Raw genomic sequence first — 17245 nt, 5'->3', positions numbered from 1 at the left:
TGAACATGTAACTCTGATTATACTAAGAGCCACTGAATTGTTCACTTTAAATGAGTAAATTGTATAGCACATGGACTGTATCTCAATGAAGTGGTTTAAACAATTTTTTTAGTGAAGGGACTATTGATACACACAACTTGGATGAACCTTAAAGAAATTATGCCAAGTGAAAAAGAACCAGTCTCAAAGGACATATGCTGTATGATATCACTTATATAATATTTGTGTTTTTTCTTTTTGCTTGTTTGCTTTTTGAGACAGAGTCTCACCCTGTTGCCCAGGCTGGAGTGCAGTGGTGTGACCTCAGCTCACTGCAACCTCTACCTCCCAGGTTCAAGAAATCCTCTTGCCTCAGCTTTCTGAGTAGCTGGGATTACAGGTGCCCACCAGGCCCAGCTAATTTTTGTACTTTTAGTAGAGAATTAGCCAACATGGTTTCACCATGTTGGCCAGGCTGGTTTTGCAATCCAGATCTCAAGTGACCTACCCACCTCGGCCTCCTAAAGTGCTGGGATTAGAGGCATGAGCCACTGCACCTGGCCGTGTTTTTATTTATTTTGAGACAGGATCTAACTCTGTCATTCAGGCCAGAGTGCAATGGCACGATTACAGCTCAATGCAGTTTCTACCTCCTGAGCTCAAGTGATCCTTCCACTTTAGCCTCCCAAGTGGCTGGAGCCACAGGTGCATGCCACTGTGTCTGGTTAATTTTTTGTATTTTTGCCACATTGCCCAAGCTGGCCTCGAACTCCTGGTCTCTCAGCCATCTCAACCTCCCAAACTTCTGAGATTACAGGTGAGAGTCACTGTGCCTGGCCTATATAAAATATTTGTAAAATAAAATAATTATACAGATGGAGAACAGATTAATGGTTGCCAGGTATCTGAGATGGGAAGAAGGGGGTGTGTGTAGCTATAAAGAGCTAGGACAGGTGAGCTCTGTGGTGATGGTACTGCTAGGTATGTTGATTGCTGTGGTTATATGAAGCTACACATGGGCTGAAACCACACACACACACACACACACACACTCTGCATGCACACACAAATTTTGAATTATACCAGTGTCAATATTCTGGCTTTTACATTGAAAATGTTAATATGTCAGTATCAGGAGAGGCTGGGTAAGGGGTACAGGGGACCTCTCTGTACACTTCTTTGCAAATTCCTATGAATATTTGTTTCAATATAAAAAGTTAAAAAAAGCTGTGCGACCTCCTGTGTGGGAGACCAGCCAGTGCCAGATAGGCCTGTGATAGAGTTGGGTGCTCAATTAAGTGGGCAGCAGATCCAGCCAAACTAAGCTTCATAAGTGAAGGAAAAATAAAATATTTTGTGAACAAGCAAGTACTCAGAGATTTCATCACCACCAGGCCTGCTTTACAAGAGCTTCTGAAAGAAGCACTACACCAGGCATCCCCAAACTTTTTACACAGGGGGCCAGTTCACTGTCCCTCAGACCGCTGGAGGGCCGCCACATACTGTGCTCCTCTCACTGACCACCAATGAAAGAGGTGCCCCTTCCTGAAGTGTGGCGGGGGGCCGGATAAATGGCCTCAGGGGGCAGCATGCGGCCCGTGGGCCGTAGTCTGGGGACGCCTGCACTACGCATAGAAATGAACAACCAGTATCAGCCATTCCAAAAATATACCAAAAGGTAAAGAGCATCAACATAATGAAGAATCTACATCAACTAATGGGCAAAACAGCCAGCTAGCATTAAATGGCAATATTAAACACATATATTAATATTAATCCTAAATTTAAATAGACTAAATGCCCCAATCAAAAGACACAGGCAAATTGGATAAAAAGTCAAAACCCATCGGTATGCTGCATCCAGACCCATCTCACATGCAAGGATACACAAAGGCTCAAAACAAAGGGATGGAGGAAGATTTACCAATCAAACGAAGAGCAAAAAATAATAATATAATAAATAAAAAGCAGGAGTTGCAATTCTCACCTCTGATAAAATAGACTTTAAAGCAACAAAGATCAAAAGAGGCAAAGAAGGACATTACATAATGGTAAAAGGATCATTGCAACAAGAAGAGCTAACAATCCTAAATATATATGCACCCAATACAGGAGCACCCAGATACATAAGGCAAGTTCTTTATGACTTACAAAGAGACTTAGACTCCCACACAGTAATAGTGGGACACTTTAACATCACATTATCAATATTAGACAGATCAACACGACAGAAAATTAACAAGGATATCCAGGACTTAAACTCAGACCTGGAACAAGTAAACTTAATAAACATTTACAGAACTCTCCCCCCCAAATCCACAAAACATACATTCTTCTCAGTACCACATCACACCTACTCTAAAAGTGACTACATAATTGGAAGTAAATCCCTCCTCAGTAATTGCACAGCATTTCAGAGGTTTAACTGAAATATTGGTTGGCTGCTTGTTGGTTATTTTCCTCCCTTATTCCTTCCTGTCTCCATTGTTAAGCACTATTATGGCATAAAAGAGGTTTTTAATACCCATTTTTAGACTGCATTCTAGCCTGGGCAATAAAGCAAGACTCTCGTTCTCTTTCCCTCTTTCTCTTCCTCTTTCTCTTTCATTCCTTTTTTTACTTTCTCTTTTTTTCTTTTTTCTTTTTTTTTGAGATGGAGTTTCACTCTTGTTACCCAGGCTGGAGTGCAATGGCGCGATCTCGGCTCACCACAACCTCCGCCTCCTGGGTTCAGGCAATTCTCCTGCCTCAGCCTCCTGAGTAGCTGGGACTACAGACATGCGCCACCATGCCCAGCTAATTTTTTGTACTTTTAGTAGAGACGGGGTTTCACCATGTTGACCAGGATGGTCTCGATCCCTTGACCTCGTGATCCACCCGCCTCGGCCTCCCAAAGTGCTGGGATTACAGGCGTGAGCCACCGTGCCCGGCCCCTTTTTCTTTTTCTTTAAAAAGAAAAAAAAGTGGGCAGCAGATACAAGCAGAATTCTCTAACTCAGCTTTATTCTGGAGCACGGCTGAGGTTTTCAGTTCCATCTCTCTGAATTCTGTGACATAGTTCTCAACTCATTCAAATTCTTAGATGAGGAAAGGGCTGTGATTAAATATCAGTCTCTGAAAACCCAGCTCCCTGGACCTCAGGCCTTTAGAGTAGGAACAAGTTCTGGTGAGAAACTTGAATTATGCCTTTGCAATTCCTGACTATCTGGGTCTGGAACCACAAACAGGGTTGGCTCATGAGGGGTAAAATCTTTCTCAGGTAATAAAAAAATTTTGGACAGGATGTCCCAAAAAGCCCGTGGTGTCCTCTAATTTGACCAAATCCTTTAGAATAAATAAGACTTTAGCTGCCCCAGGAACAGCCAGAAAAAAAAAAAAAAAAAAAAAAAAGGCAGTTAGGCTGGGCGTGTTGGCACACGCCTGAAATCCCAGCATTTTGGGAGGCTGAGGTGGGCAGATCATGAGGTCAGGAGACTGAGACCATCCTGGTTAATGTGGTGAAACCCCATCTCTACTAAAAATACAAAAAATTCACCAGGCGTGGTGGCATGCACCTGTAGTCCCAGCTACTCAGGAGGCTGAGGTAAGAGAACTGCTTGAACCCAGAAGGTGGAAGTTGCAGTGAGCTGAGATTGTGCCACTCCACTCCAGCCTGGGCAACAGATGGAGACTCTGTCTCAGGAAAAAAAAAAAAAAGACAGTTATAGCAAGTAATGATATTAAGAAAAAAAAAAAGCACTGAGCAGCCAGGTACCTCCTGGGATAATAAAAATGCAGCAACACACACAGAAATCACATTCTGCTTTAGAATCATATTTATATCCACAAATATGACATCTCTTATCTGTTTTAAACTAGAAAAACAACTCTGCAAGTAAAGGTTTGAAGCTCTTGTGTTGCAGGGTCGAACCTCACTTTAAACTTGGTTGGCCCCCCAGCGGAACTTGCAAAAGGAGCTGGAGAAATCTCTTGGAATGGAGAGGGGCCCGTGGGAGGGATGCGTGTTTTCTCACACTTATTGATATTGTTGGTGTCAGTCTGAACACCTTAATCTCGAAGCAATTTGTCAAAAGCCTGGTTCTCCCACCCTCTGTCTACGTGCCAACTGTCTTGGCAAATTTACACACGAAGCAAATCCAATTAAATGAAGAGACTGCCCTTGGCAGCTCAAAGCATTTCTAACAGAGGAAGGCCACACTCTGGAATCCAGCAGGCATTCCCAATTCAAGGCTGATTATCAGGTACTTCATCAAACAATCTCCACCTTGCCAGCAAACCACAGGCTGACAAGGCAAAGGCAAGGGTCAGTGTGATTCTAAGATGGTGCCTCAATATTCACATTTCATTCATGACAAGCATTGCATGTATTAGGAGTACAGTCTCCTTAGGAATTCAAGAGTAATTTAAACCATTCAATCTCCAGAACCAAAATAACACACAGAAGAGCAAGGAAGACAAAAAGTTTCCCAAAGAACTTCCTTTTTCTCAGGGTGATATGAGTTTGAATTATAATCTGAAAAGATTAAGCGACGCAACTTTTGATTTTCCATTCATCCAGGAAACCCTGTCTCTTCCTCCAACACAATTCAAAAACTTAAAACTGGCCAAATGTGTCTAACTAAAACTGAAGGTTGGGCACGATGGCTCACGCCTGTAATCCCAGCATTTGGGGAGGCCAAGGCAAGAGGATCACTTCAGCCTGGGAGTTAGAGACCAGTCTGGGGAATACAGGAAAATCCTGTTTCTACTAAAACAAAATAAATAGTGGGGTGTGGTGGTGAGTACCTGTTGTCCCAGCTATTCAAGAGGCTGAGGAGGGAGGATTACTTGAGCCCAGGCACTTGAGGCTGCAGTGAGCTATGACTGAGCCACTGCATTCCAGCCTGGACAACAGAGGGAGACTGTCTCAGAAAAAAATGAAAAATATAAAAATAAAGAGCTTTGTGAAGACCAGCGCCCCAGGGACTGCCTCGGATGCTGTCTTGGTGAGGTACATGTGGCCAGGGGTGATTTTGGATGTTCTGGTGTTTGTAGGAGCGAGCAGCCATTATTCCTTCCAAGTTGACCTTCTGGGGTTCAGGGTCTCCAGCTAGTGGCTCTCAGGGGGTGTCAGAGCTTCCTGAGAAATGAAAGCGCTCATTCTGGGAGTGGAGACTGTGTGTTCCTTTGCGGGTGGCCATTATAGATGGGCTTTCCAAGCCTCGTGAGGGCCCTGTGGTTTCTCTGCCCACAGATTCCTCTTCCTTGCTGTGAGCCTGCATCCCCCAAGGGATATCTCATGTGCCCTGGGCCCCACTCAGGGAAAGCATGTACCAGCCTCAGTTTCCTCCCTGCTGGGTTGAAGGACACGATCTGAGCATAAGTCACCAGTGGCACCTTCATGTATGCCACTCAAGAGTTATTTGAAGTGAATGAGCCGCAGGCACAGAAATGCCTGTGTTCTGTGACTGTTTATTAATAGGGCACGGCAGGAAGTTAGTATCCATCTGGGATTACCAGCACCACTAGTTGCCACTCAGTTTTCCCCTCAGGGAACTGATTAAGACCCAGGATCAGGCCAGTGTGCATTCCAGGGGCAAGCTAAAAGCAGCAACAAATGTCAGGTCTCCATATGCAAGCCTGGAGCCTGAAAGTCCTGCTTGCCCCGGCTGATGTCTCCCACCCGCTGCCTGCGTTCGCCGTTGTCCCTGATTGCCCAGTGGAGCTTCCCCAGACAAGCCCCTCACCCAACCCTGCCATCTTAACTGTTCTTATAATAATGTAAATACCTCTCACCCAACTCTGCCATTGTAACTGGACTTGTGCTCATGTATACTCCTTGCCCCACCCCCCACCACTGTAACTGAACTTACTCTGCAACACCTCCGCCCGCCCCCTCCCAAAAAACTACCCAAACCTATAAAACCAACTCCTATCCCACTGCCCTTTGCTAATGCCCTTTTCGGCCTTAGCCCACCTGCACCCAGGTGAATAAATAGCTGTGTTGCTCACACAAAGCCTGTTTGGAAGGTCTCTTCATTCAAAGCGTGAATTTTTCAACATTTGGTGCCAGAAACCTGGGACGGGGGAACTCCTATGGGAGACCAAACCCCCATCCCTGTTCTTGTGCTCCCTCCATGAAAAGATCTACCCACCGACCTGGGGTCATCAGACCAGCCCATAGACGCACACCACCGACTATTTTAGTAAGCAGTTTCTTTTCTGCTTTCCCATTCTTCTGTCTTTTCCTTTCCATTTCCTTCCCCTTTTGGTTTCATCCTTTTTCCACTGCAAAGACAAGGAAAATCAGGTAGACCAAGTTCTTCCATGAGGTTCATGACCGGAAAAATCCTATGCAGCTCAGGGATCCGGGGACCCAGGTTTCCCCAGGGGTTGGACTGTCACGGAGACGTTCACCTTAGTCACTCACCCACCAGGCTGGAGGCGGGTATTGGAGGACGCTCTCTTTGACCGCTCACCAATGACGAGGTTCAACCCAGGCTCAACTAGGGACACCTGTTGAGCGGCGGGTTGTGTGCCTGTTTCCCTTGTCTCTGCTGCCTTTCCAGAACCATGGGCAATCGTCCGTCCTCTATCCCTCTCTCCTCTCCACCGGCCTGTGTTCTAAAGAACCTCAAGCCTCTTCAACTATCTCCCGACCTAAAACCCAAACGTATTCATCTTCTTCTGTAACACTGCATGGACACAATACAAGTTAAACAACGGCTCCAACTGGCCAAAAAATGGCACTTTCCACCTGTTTTACAAAATTTAGCCAATTTTTGTCGAAACACAGGCAAATGGTCTGAAATTCCCTATGTCCAGGCATTTTTTACACAGCAATCCCTCCATAATCTCCACTCCTTCTCTTCCCTTCTGCCTGCTCCTCCTTCCTCTGCTGGTAAGACAGAATCTTCCTTGTCCATCAACCCTTCCAACCGTTCTCCTCCCCACCTGCCCAACCAGGCCCTAATCCGGAAAACCTAATCCCATCCCCCAGAGCCTTTCTCCTCTTCCTCTGCCCACAACCCACCTCCTTATGCCCCTCCTGTCACCTCCCCATTTCATACGTGGCCCAGCTTACGGTTTAGTCCTGTGGCTACCTCCTCTGCCCCTTCTCAACAATTCCGCCTTCCAGAGGTGGCTGGAGCCAAAGGCATTGTTAGGGCGCACATTCCTTTTCCTTTATCCAACCTTTCCAAATTGGCCACCGGTTAGGCTCCTTTTCATCAAATCCTCCATGACTTAACCCAGTTCTATAATGTCACCTGGAATAATCTAGTGTCATCGTTACTTTCACTCTCACCCCTAAAAAACGCTTAATATGCATTTTATCACCCAGTCAACCCCAACATTGAAAAAAGGTACAGAAATTAAAATCTGGTCCTCAAACCCCACAACAGGAACGAAGCAACCTCACCTTCAAGGTGTTCATTGACAGGGAAAGCATCTCAGAACTACAGATGCTTGCCTCTTCCCTAAGACAAATCCCAGCCACACCACCAGCTCACAAAGACTTCAAAGCGCCCAGACCTCAGCGCGTCCAGCCGCCCCTCCTGGACCTTGCTTCAAATGTCAGAAACCTGGCCACTGGGCCAAGAAATGCCCGCAGCCCGGGATTCCTCCTAAGCCCTGTCCCATCTGTGCAGGGCCCCCACAGAAAGTCAACCGTCTGACTCACGTCGCTGCTCCCAGAGCTCCTGAAGCTCCAGTCCTCAGCTTGGCGGGTAAAGACTAACGCTGCCCGAGCATCTCAGAAGCCCCCTGAACCATCACGGACGCCAAACTTCGGGTAACTCTTACATGGAGGGTAAGTCCATCCCCTTCTTAATCACCTCAGAGGCACCCACTCCACGCTGCCTTCTTTTCAAGGTCTCCTTGGCCTCCATAACTGTGGCGGGAATTGACGGCAAGGCCTCCAGGCCTCTCAAAACTCCCCACGTCTGGTGTCAATCAGGCCAGCACTCCTCTCCACACTCTTTCCTAATCATCCCCACTTGTCCAGTTCCCGTTAGGCCAGGGTATCCTAGCGAAATTGTCTGCCTCCTTGACTGTTCTTGGGCTACAGCCACACCTCATTGCTGCCCTCCTGCCCAAACCCATACCTCCCTCAATAGCTCCCCTTATGTTCCCCAACCTTAACCCTGGGGTGTAAAACACTACCTTCCCATTCGTTGCTACAAGTCACTCACCCCTCATCATCCCCTTAAAACCTTACCACTCTTACCCTCCCAGCCCCAGCACCCCATCCCACAACAGGCTTTAAAAGTAAAGCCTGTTATCACCCTCTATTGCAACACGGCCTTTTAATTCACCCTCCTGCTTCTGTAGCATCTGTATTCAAAGGGGTATCGTGTATCCCCTTCCAAAGCTCAAATTTCTTCCTCATCTGTTATAGTCTTTCACCAGCATACTGACACTCTCCCAGCCAACCGTATCCGTTAATTTCCCAAACCCCAACTCGATCCATCAAACAACAGCTTCTCTCCTTCCTCGGTGTGGTTGCTACTTTCACCTCGGGATACCACCTCAGGATATTCTAACTGAGCCATTGTATAAACTCACTAAAGAAAATTTGTCCAACCCTATTAATCCTAAATCCTTCCCTCCCTCTTCCTTTTGCTTCTTAAAAAACAGCTCTGGCGCTGTGGCTCACGCCTGTAATCCTAGCACTTTGAGAGGCCAAGGTGGGTGGATCACCTGAGGTCAGGAGTTCAAGACCAGCCTGGCCATCATGGTGAAACCCCATCTTAAAAAACAAAACAAACAAACAAAAAAACCCCACAGCTCTAAAAACTGCTCCCTCCGTAGCTCTCCCTAACCCGTCTCAACACTTTTTCATTATGTACTGCTAAAATCCAGGGCTGTGCAGTCAGGATTCTCACATAGGAGCCTGGCCCATGGCCTGTAGCCTTTTTATCCAAACAACTTAATCAAACAGTCCTGGGCTGGCCCTCATGACAACACCAAGCAGCAGCTGCCACCCTAATCCTCTTAAAATCCCTCAAAATCACCGGCTATGCCCCATTTGCCCTCTAGCTCTCACAGCCTCCAAAGTCTTCTCTTTACACCTCACACTTACTTTCAGTCCCTCGCCTTCTCCACCTTTACGCCGTCATCCCTACTACTTAAACTGCACCTCAGAAAGTCTGTTTCTCTTATTTCCTGTCTAACTGTGCTCAAATTCACTGTACTCATTTACTTTTACATGCCCTGCTTTTAAGTTGCGGGTTTACACTTTTCCTCCAGGCAATTAGAGCTAAGATATCACTCTTAACCTGGCTGCTGTTCTCTGCTCATACCTAATCTTGTTAATAAAAGTGAACAGTTGCTTATAAATACCACACGCTTCCTCGTACATCACGAAAACAAAAGCTCTCCCTCCACACAGTTATCCCACCAACCCCGATACAACCTTCAACAGCAGCAGCCCTTGCTGGTTCCTTTGGCATTCAGGTCCAAAGCTCCAAAAAATGTTGTTTTATGTAAACCAGCCTGGCCTCGTATATAAAGCCATCAATAAATTAAGAGACAGACCCCAAAAGCTCACTAATCAGACAAATGGTTTTTCTGGACCTGACTGGATACTGTCTTAACCGGGAGTCATGGCTCTTCCAGTCCTTAGTCCTCTAATACTATCTTTCTCCTTCTCTTATTTAAACCCTGTGTTTTTCCAATTAATCTCTCAATTTCTACAAAATCGTATACCAGCAATAACCAGTCAATATAAGACAAATGCTCCTAACAACCCCACAATATTACACCCTTCCCCCAAATCTCCCAGCAGTCTAAATTCTTTCCCATTTTTAGGTTGCCACCTTGCTCCCAATCCTGCTCAAAGAAGCCTTGAGAAACTCTGCCCCCACCCCCAAAAACCTGTTATCACCCCCTCTTCTCTAATTATTTCTCTCTCTCTCTGTGTGTGTGTGTGTATATATATATATATATATATATATATATATAACAACAGGTCTGTCAGGTCTCTGGAGCCTGCAAGTCTTAAGTCCTGCTTGCCTTGGCTGATGTCTCCCACCCCATCCTGCTTTGCCATTGTCCCTGATCCCCCAGTGGAGCTTCCCCGCACAAGCCCCTCACCCAACCCTGCCATCTTAACTGTTCTTATATTGTAAATACCTCTCACCCAACCCTGCCATTGTAACGGAACTTGTGGTCATGTATACTCCTTGCCCCTACTCCCGAACACTGTAACTGAACTTACTCTGCCACACCCCTGCCCCCCAAAAAACTACCCAAACCTATAAAACCAACTCCTATCCCACTGCCCTTTGCTAATGCCCTTTTCGGCCTTAGTCTGCCTGCACCCAGGTGAATAAACAGCCATGTTGCTCACACAAAGCCTGTTTAGAAGGTCTCTTCATTCAAAGCAAGCGTTTTTCAATAACAAATAGAAGGGAAAAAAATATATACATAAGTCTTACCAGTCACCAAGGCGCAGCTGGACTGGGAATCCACGCAGGCGAAGTGGGAGCGCGTGCGGTGCCTCCGGCGCCAGGCGGCTGCGGAGTGGCCCGGGACCTGCGCGCTGGGAGCTCGGGGCGTCTCCTCCACGGGCCGCGTGCTGGCCTCGGGGCACCATGGGGCAGGAGCACAACCCCTCCCGGCCGCCGGGCTTCCGTAGCGTTCTGGGCCCTGAAAGGCCAAGGATCTCGGGAAGGAGGGTGGTAAGGCAATGCCCCTTGAAAGCAGAACGAGCAGGCTCAGGACAGCGGGTTGGAGCGCCAGCAGGGACTTTCTGGACATTTGGGTCTGGATCATTCTGTTGTTCGGGGTGGTTCAAAGGTGAGGTTTGGCTACCAGCTGTCCCGGTTTGCCTGGGATGGAGGGGTGTCTGGGATGGGACCCTAGAATGTACTCAAAGGGGTACCGTCCTGGGTACTACGGGGCACCCTACAAATTGTTTTAGATCTTATTTCTTCCTCTTTAGTAGTCACCCTTCCCTGCCAGAGCCCCTTTTTGTGTTTTGCCATTGTGATCTGGTAAAATCATATTGCTCTGAAAATGGATTCCACCAAATATGTGAGCAGAAAAAAAAAAAAAAAAGAAAGAAAAGGAAAAGAAAACAAAACCATAGATGACGCTATGGCGTCTACCTTTAAAATATTGATTGCAAGCACCGCTGCCTGGACGCTGTGGGTCCTGAGTGAAGTTAACCTCTGTACTCAGTTTTCCTGTTCTGAGAAATGAGGATCACAGCACCAGATCATGTATGGATTCTTTCTGTGCCCTAGGCACGGTCCCCAGCTCCATCGGCCCTGAGGGACAGAGGCTTGCAACCTAGCTAGTGTCTGTGGAGGCTTGCTAGCTCTATGTTCACCACCCTGTGTTCTGTCTGATCAAAGTGCATGCTTGACACTGTGGTGGGCTCCTTAAATGTACCCCGACAAGTGAGCCACAGCCGTGGCATGCCACCTGGCTCTGCAGACATTCCTCCTTTTTTTTTTTTTTTTTTTTTTTTTTCTTTTTTTAGGTGGAGTCTCGCTTTGTCCCCCAGGCTGGAGTGTAAGGGCGTGATCTTGGCTCTCTGCAACCTCAGACTCCCTGGTTCAAGTGATTCTTCTGCCTCAGCCTCCTGAGTAGCTGGGATTACAGGTATATGCCACCATGCCTAGCTAATTTTTGTATTTTTAGTGGAGACCAAGTTTCACCTTGTTGGCCAGGATGGTCTCGATCCCTAACCTCATGATCCCCCTGCCTCGGCCTCCCAAAGTGCTGGGATTGCAGGCCTGAGCCACCACACCTTGCTTCCTCCTCTTTTTAATTGTGTTAGAATAACTGAGAAAGCTAACATTTGGGGTTATTTTCTCTGTTGAAGAAGCCGTGTTATACATCTTGATCTTTCAGAGAATACTTTAGTTCGGGATAGTTCAAGACCAGCCTGGCCAACATGGCGAAACCCCATTTCTACTAAAAATACAAAAACTAGCCCGGTATGGTGACATGCACATGTAATCACGGCTATTGGGGAGACTGAGGCAGGAGAATCGCTTGAGCCCAGGAGGCAGATGTTGCAGTGAGCCGAGATTGTGCCACTGCACTCCAGCCTGGGCAACGAGTGAGACTTCATTTCCAAAAAAAAAAAAAAAAAAAAAAAACCTGTTGCCCAGGTGCATTGGCTCAAGCCTTTAATTTCAGCACTTTGAGAGGCAGGAGGCTAGCTTGAGGGCAGGTGTTGAGTATCAACCTGGGCAAAATGGTAAGACTGAGTCAATTAAATTAAAAGAGAAAAATGTGTGCCCATTGTCCCTGCTACTCGGAGGGCTGAGGCGGGATGATCCGTTGAGCCCAGGAGTTCGAGGCTGCAGTCAGCCATGACTGCACCTCTGTATTCCAGCCTGGATGACAGAGTGAGATCCTGTCTCTAGAAATATTTTTTAAAACTTTCTAACTAAAAATACTATTTTTCAAAAGCTGTCCAGTAGGAAGAAGAGCCATACTTCTCTCTCCCCAGCTAGGCCTTCAGGGAAGCAGGCAGAACCTCTGAAGCACCCAGCCGCCTCTAGAAAGCTCAGTGTGACAGCAGGATCATGGGGTTCTATCTGCTTAATTGTCCTCCTGATATAAAGTGCTCCCTTTTAATTGGGATCACTGCCAGGGATTTGACTCCACTTGATGCCTTTCTGGGACTCTGAAGCAAGCCCAATTCCCTTTAATTGGCCCCTGGTGTGGGCTGCAGGCTTCTTTACAGCGAAGAACAGGTGGGAAATGGCATTTTCTCCCATTGGCCTCCCACTCCCTGCCCTGGGAAGCTGGGGCCCACCTGTGTTGAGTGAGATGTCGAGGGCTTTGTACTTTGTTTCATTTCATGGAAGTTACCCAGTTTCTCATACTCTCTGGGGCACTTGTGAACTTGGTCTTAACTTCCTCTGGTGAGCAGCTAGCTCTCCTAGCTCCTGTCACTTACCTAGTTCCATCATGAGGGCTTGGCTTCTCCTACACATTTAAAGGAGGAGATCCCCACGTTTGTAAAGTTGGTTGCTGCTAGGGTCCAACTCTGTTAACATTCAGCCATGAGGTTTGGGTAGAAACTTGTATTTAAGCAGACTCCTAAAGTGCTAAGACTGCCTGTCTTTAACCATACTGCTTTTCTGATAATGAAGGTGAAATTTCCATTATTACTATTTTTTTTATTTGATATGATGTTAGAAATCGATGTTGGAAATAGATGCTTGGTGCCACAAAGAAAAATCAGCACTGAGACAAAGGATTTTTCTGCAACATAATTTTTCCTTCTTGGACTGCAGGATGGGTACCCTTGCCACAAGAGTACAATGAACAAAGGAAAACACACAAATTTATTCCTTACGCGTCTGGGGTTGTCCCTACTGCTGTGTCTGATCTTTGTTGGCTGGAGCCAGACTTCACAATTAAACCCGACTGGCTAATAACTGAAAACTTTTCTAAACAGGTAAAAGCAATGGAGAGCTTGGACATGCTTGTGAGCACATCCAGCACAGATTTCTTGGTTAAAGTACAAGGACACAGAATGTACTATGTGCCTCTAAGCATGGCATGTCTAACAGCTACATAGGATAGGGCTTAACAAAGTTATTAGCACACTTATTCTTTAATGAGAAAGGAAACTTTAAAAAGAACTTTTCTACTTCACACACATGAGCTATTCTTCTTTTAACTAAACTGGAATGTGTCCTGGAGTTTTCACTTCCCCATAATTCACTTAATATTTTCTGTTCTCAAGTTTTCTCTAATTTTGAAATAGAAAAAGAAAACATATAAAATATTTGACTTAGTCACAGTGATATGTCTATATTTGTATTCAGTCACCTCTCCCCTGTCCACACACAAAAAAACTCAGCACATTCCTACCTTCGAGAATGAAAATAGCTCTGAAAAGTATGGATTTTGAGGTCTGGCATCTGCCCTTTTATTTCTTTTCTCACTGTAAAAACAAATAGTCTCTAACAATTGCTGATGTCAAACACAGTCTTTAGGCCGATGAGATACAGTAAGTCTGAGAACGAAGAAGGCAACTAAATGGAGCTGTTTTATTTAAGAGAAAGCACAGTGAACTTCCTTACAAGCTTGTTTCCCGAGAGGAAAATGTTTGTGATCAGATTTGACTCTAGGATTAAGAGGGCAAGGTTCGACCCTCTTAGTGAACCAGAAAGTGAGGAAAGTGAGCAACAGTAGTACACAAGTGTTCTCACCAGGGACAGCAAATGGGAGTTGCCAAGATTACAAACTCCCAAGACCTACACTATTTCATGTATTGGACTAACTCAGAACTTTGTGGGATTTGTTTTAAATTTCTCATCGGCAAGTGGTGACTTCCTACTCAAGCAAGAAAAGTGACAAAGTGTTTGTTTATTGTCTCTGACACAGCAGCTCTTACAACACATTTTGTACACTTGACATAAATGAAATGTAATCAAACTGGTCAAATTCCTTTGGGAGGTGGGGAGAAAATAAATCAATCAGCAAGAAGCACTTGTGATTTCTGAAATAATGATAACATAAGTCTTTCTCTATATTGGACATCAACTGTTTCCAGATGAGCAACTTAGCTCTACTGTAAAACACAACCCACAGCCAAATTGCTTCTTGTCAAAGCACTAAGGGATCCTCTAAAAATGCCAGTCTACCAAAGCAGCATTTAGAACTCACCCTCCTCTACACCTCTGCCTCTGTTGGTTTATACCCCAGCCAGGGTCAGCCAGCCCATGATTTCTGGAAAGGACCAGAAAATAAATGAATAAATGTTGTAGCCTTTTTTTTTTTTTTTTTTTTTTTTGAGACAGAGTCTGTGGCCCAGGCTGGAGTGCAGTGGTGCAATCTTGGTTCACTGCAACCTCCGCCTCCTGGTTCAAGGGATTCTTGAGCCTCAGCCTCCTGAGTAGCTGGAGTTACAGGTTTGCACCACCATGCCCAGCTAATTTTGGTAAAGGCAGGGTTTCACTATGTTGGCCAGGCTGGTCTCAAACTCCTGACCTCAAGTGATCTGCTTGCCTCAGCCTCCTAAAGTGCTGGGATTACAGGCGTGAGCCACCGCCCATGTTGGAAACTTTGTGGTCCAGTCGCAACTTGGCTGTTGCAGTATGAAAGCAGCAATAGATAATATGTAAGTGAATGGGTGTGACTGTGTTCCAATAATTATTTATGGATGCTGAATTGTGAATTTCATATAATGCTGGTGTGTCATGAAATAGTCTTCTTTGGATTTTTTCAGCTATTTACAAGTGTAGAAACTGTTCGTAGATCGCAGGTGGTAGAGAAACAGGCAGTGGGCTAAATTGGGTCTGTGAGCTGCCATTTGCAAAATCTTGCACTTGAATTTTTTTTTTTTTAAGAGACAGGGTCTTGCTATGTTGCCCAGGCTGGGGTGCAGTGGCTATTCACAGGTGCGATCCCACTACTAATCAGCACAGCAGTTTTGACCTGCTCCATTTCTGACCTGGGCCAGTTCACCCTGCCTTAGGCAAACTGGTGGTTCCCTGATCCCGGGAGGTCACCATATTGATGCCAAACTTAGTGTGGACACCTGATTGGCATAGCGCACTACAGCCCAGAACTCCTGGGCTCAAGCGACCCTCCAGCCTCAACCTGAGTAGCTGGGACTACAGGCACGTGCCACTGTGCCTGGCTGAATATTTTTCTTATGGGGGTAAGATATGGCTGCTGATATGGTGATCTTGTGGTATACAACTAACAAATACTCAGTTAAATCAGTAAATAGATTATCATTAAAATGGAAACAAGAGCTAAAAGTGATTCTGAGTATTTCATCAAAAAACCCATTGCTTTCCTTTTTTTGTTAGGTTCATCCAGCGTTAAGTTACAGGGGCATTCTGAATAGACAGGGCCAATATTTTTGTTTTCAAAATTACTATTTATGATATGTACTAGAAATTAACAACAGAAGCAGTTAGGACAATTAATTTTTTTACAGATAATTATTTTACAAATAATTTTTTCCCAGTACAATTAATTTGTTAAAAATTTGGTAAGCACATTCTCCCACACCCCACCATCAAACCTGGATGTGCAATTGCTGGTTGTTCAAAGTGGGATCCAGCTGCTGTGCCCAGGTAGGTTAGGAACCTGAAGCTCTAATTCATCTTCTTGGACTTATTAGACAGTGTACATTCATGTTTTTAAACTTTCTCCTGAAGCATGCTTCTCAAATGCTTACACCATTTACTTCTTTTAAAATTGAAAACTTGAGGCTGGGCAAGGTGGCTCATGCCTGTAATCCCAGCTCTTTGGGAGACTGAGGCAGGTGTATTCACTTGAAGTCATGAGTTCAAGACCAGCCTGGCCAACATGGTGAAACCCCATCTCAACAAAAATTACAAAAAATAGCCAGGTATAGTGGCAGGCACCTGTAGGCCCAGCTACTCAGGAGGCTGAGGCAGGATAATCACTTGAGCCCAGAAGGCAGACATTGCAGTGAGCCAAGATCATGACATTGCACTCCAGCCTGGGTGACAGAGTGAGAGCCCACCTCAATCAATCAATCAATAAAATTAAAAACTTGAGCCATTCGTGGTGGCATGCTCCTGTAGTCCCGGCTACATAGGAGGCTGATGGGAGAAGATTGCTTGAGTCTGAGTGGTCAAGGCTACAGTGAGCTATGGTCTCTCCAATCCAGTCTGGGTGGCAGGGCAAGATCTTGTCTCTAAAAATGAAAAAAATTAAAAATTAAAAATGCGAGACTTGTAATTTTCTGAAACAACCGTTTAAAACTGTTTTAAGACCATCAAGAAATTGACAGGGTGGGATCATCTTCAACATCCTGTGAAAAACTGATTTAGAAGATACTGGAATGTATGACTTCACCTATGAATTCTGATAATAGTTTTGAAAATGTATATTTTAAAATTCCTGGCAGGTGGGGCGCAGTGGCACCTGTAATCCCAGTACTTTGGGCGGCTGAGGCAGGTGGATCACTTGAGGCCAGGAGTTCGAGACCAGCCTGGCCAACATCATAAAACCATATTATTAAAAATACAAAAATTAGCTGGGTATAGTGGCACACACCTACAGTCCCAGATACCTGGGAGGCTGAGGCAGGAGAATCACTTGAACCAGAGAGGGAAAGGTTGTAATGGGCTGAGATTGTACCACTGCACTCCAGCCTGGGTAACAGAGCCAGACTCTGCCTCAAAAAAAAAAAAAAAAAAATCAATTACTTAAAAAATAAAATTCCTGGCAGTTTTCTATGATATGTCACAAGGTAGTATTTCTCCTACATTTTATATGAGAAGAATTTGTCTTTATTTTTCCTCTGTCTTACATTTTTCCCTTTGAT

This window comes from Saimiri boliviensis, chromosome 5 (assembly GCF_048565385.1).
Source record: "Saimiri boliviensis isolate mSaiBol1 chromosome 5, mSaiBol1.pri, whole genome shotgun sequence".
NCBI lineage: Eukaryota > Metazoa > Chordata > Mammalia > Primates > Cebidae > Saimiri > Saimiri boliviensis.
Note: the sequence above shows the minus strand (reverse complement) of the source record.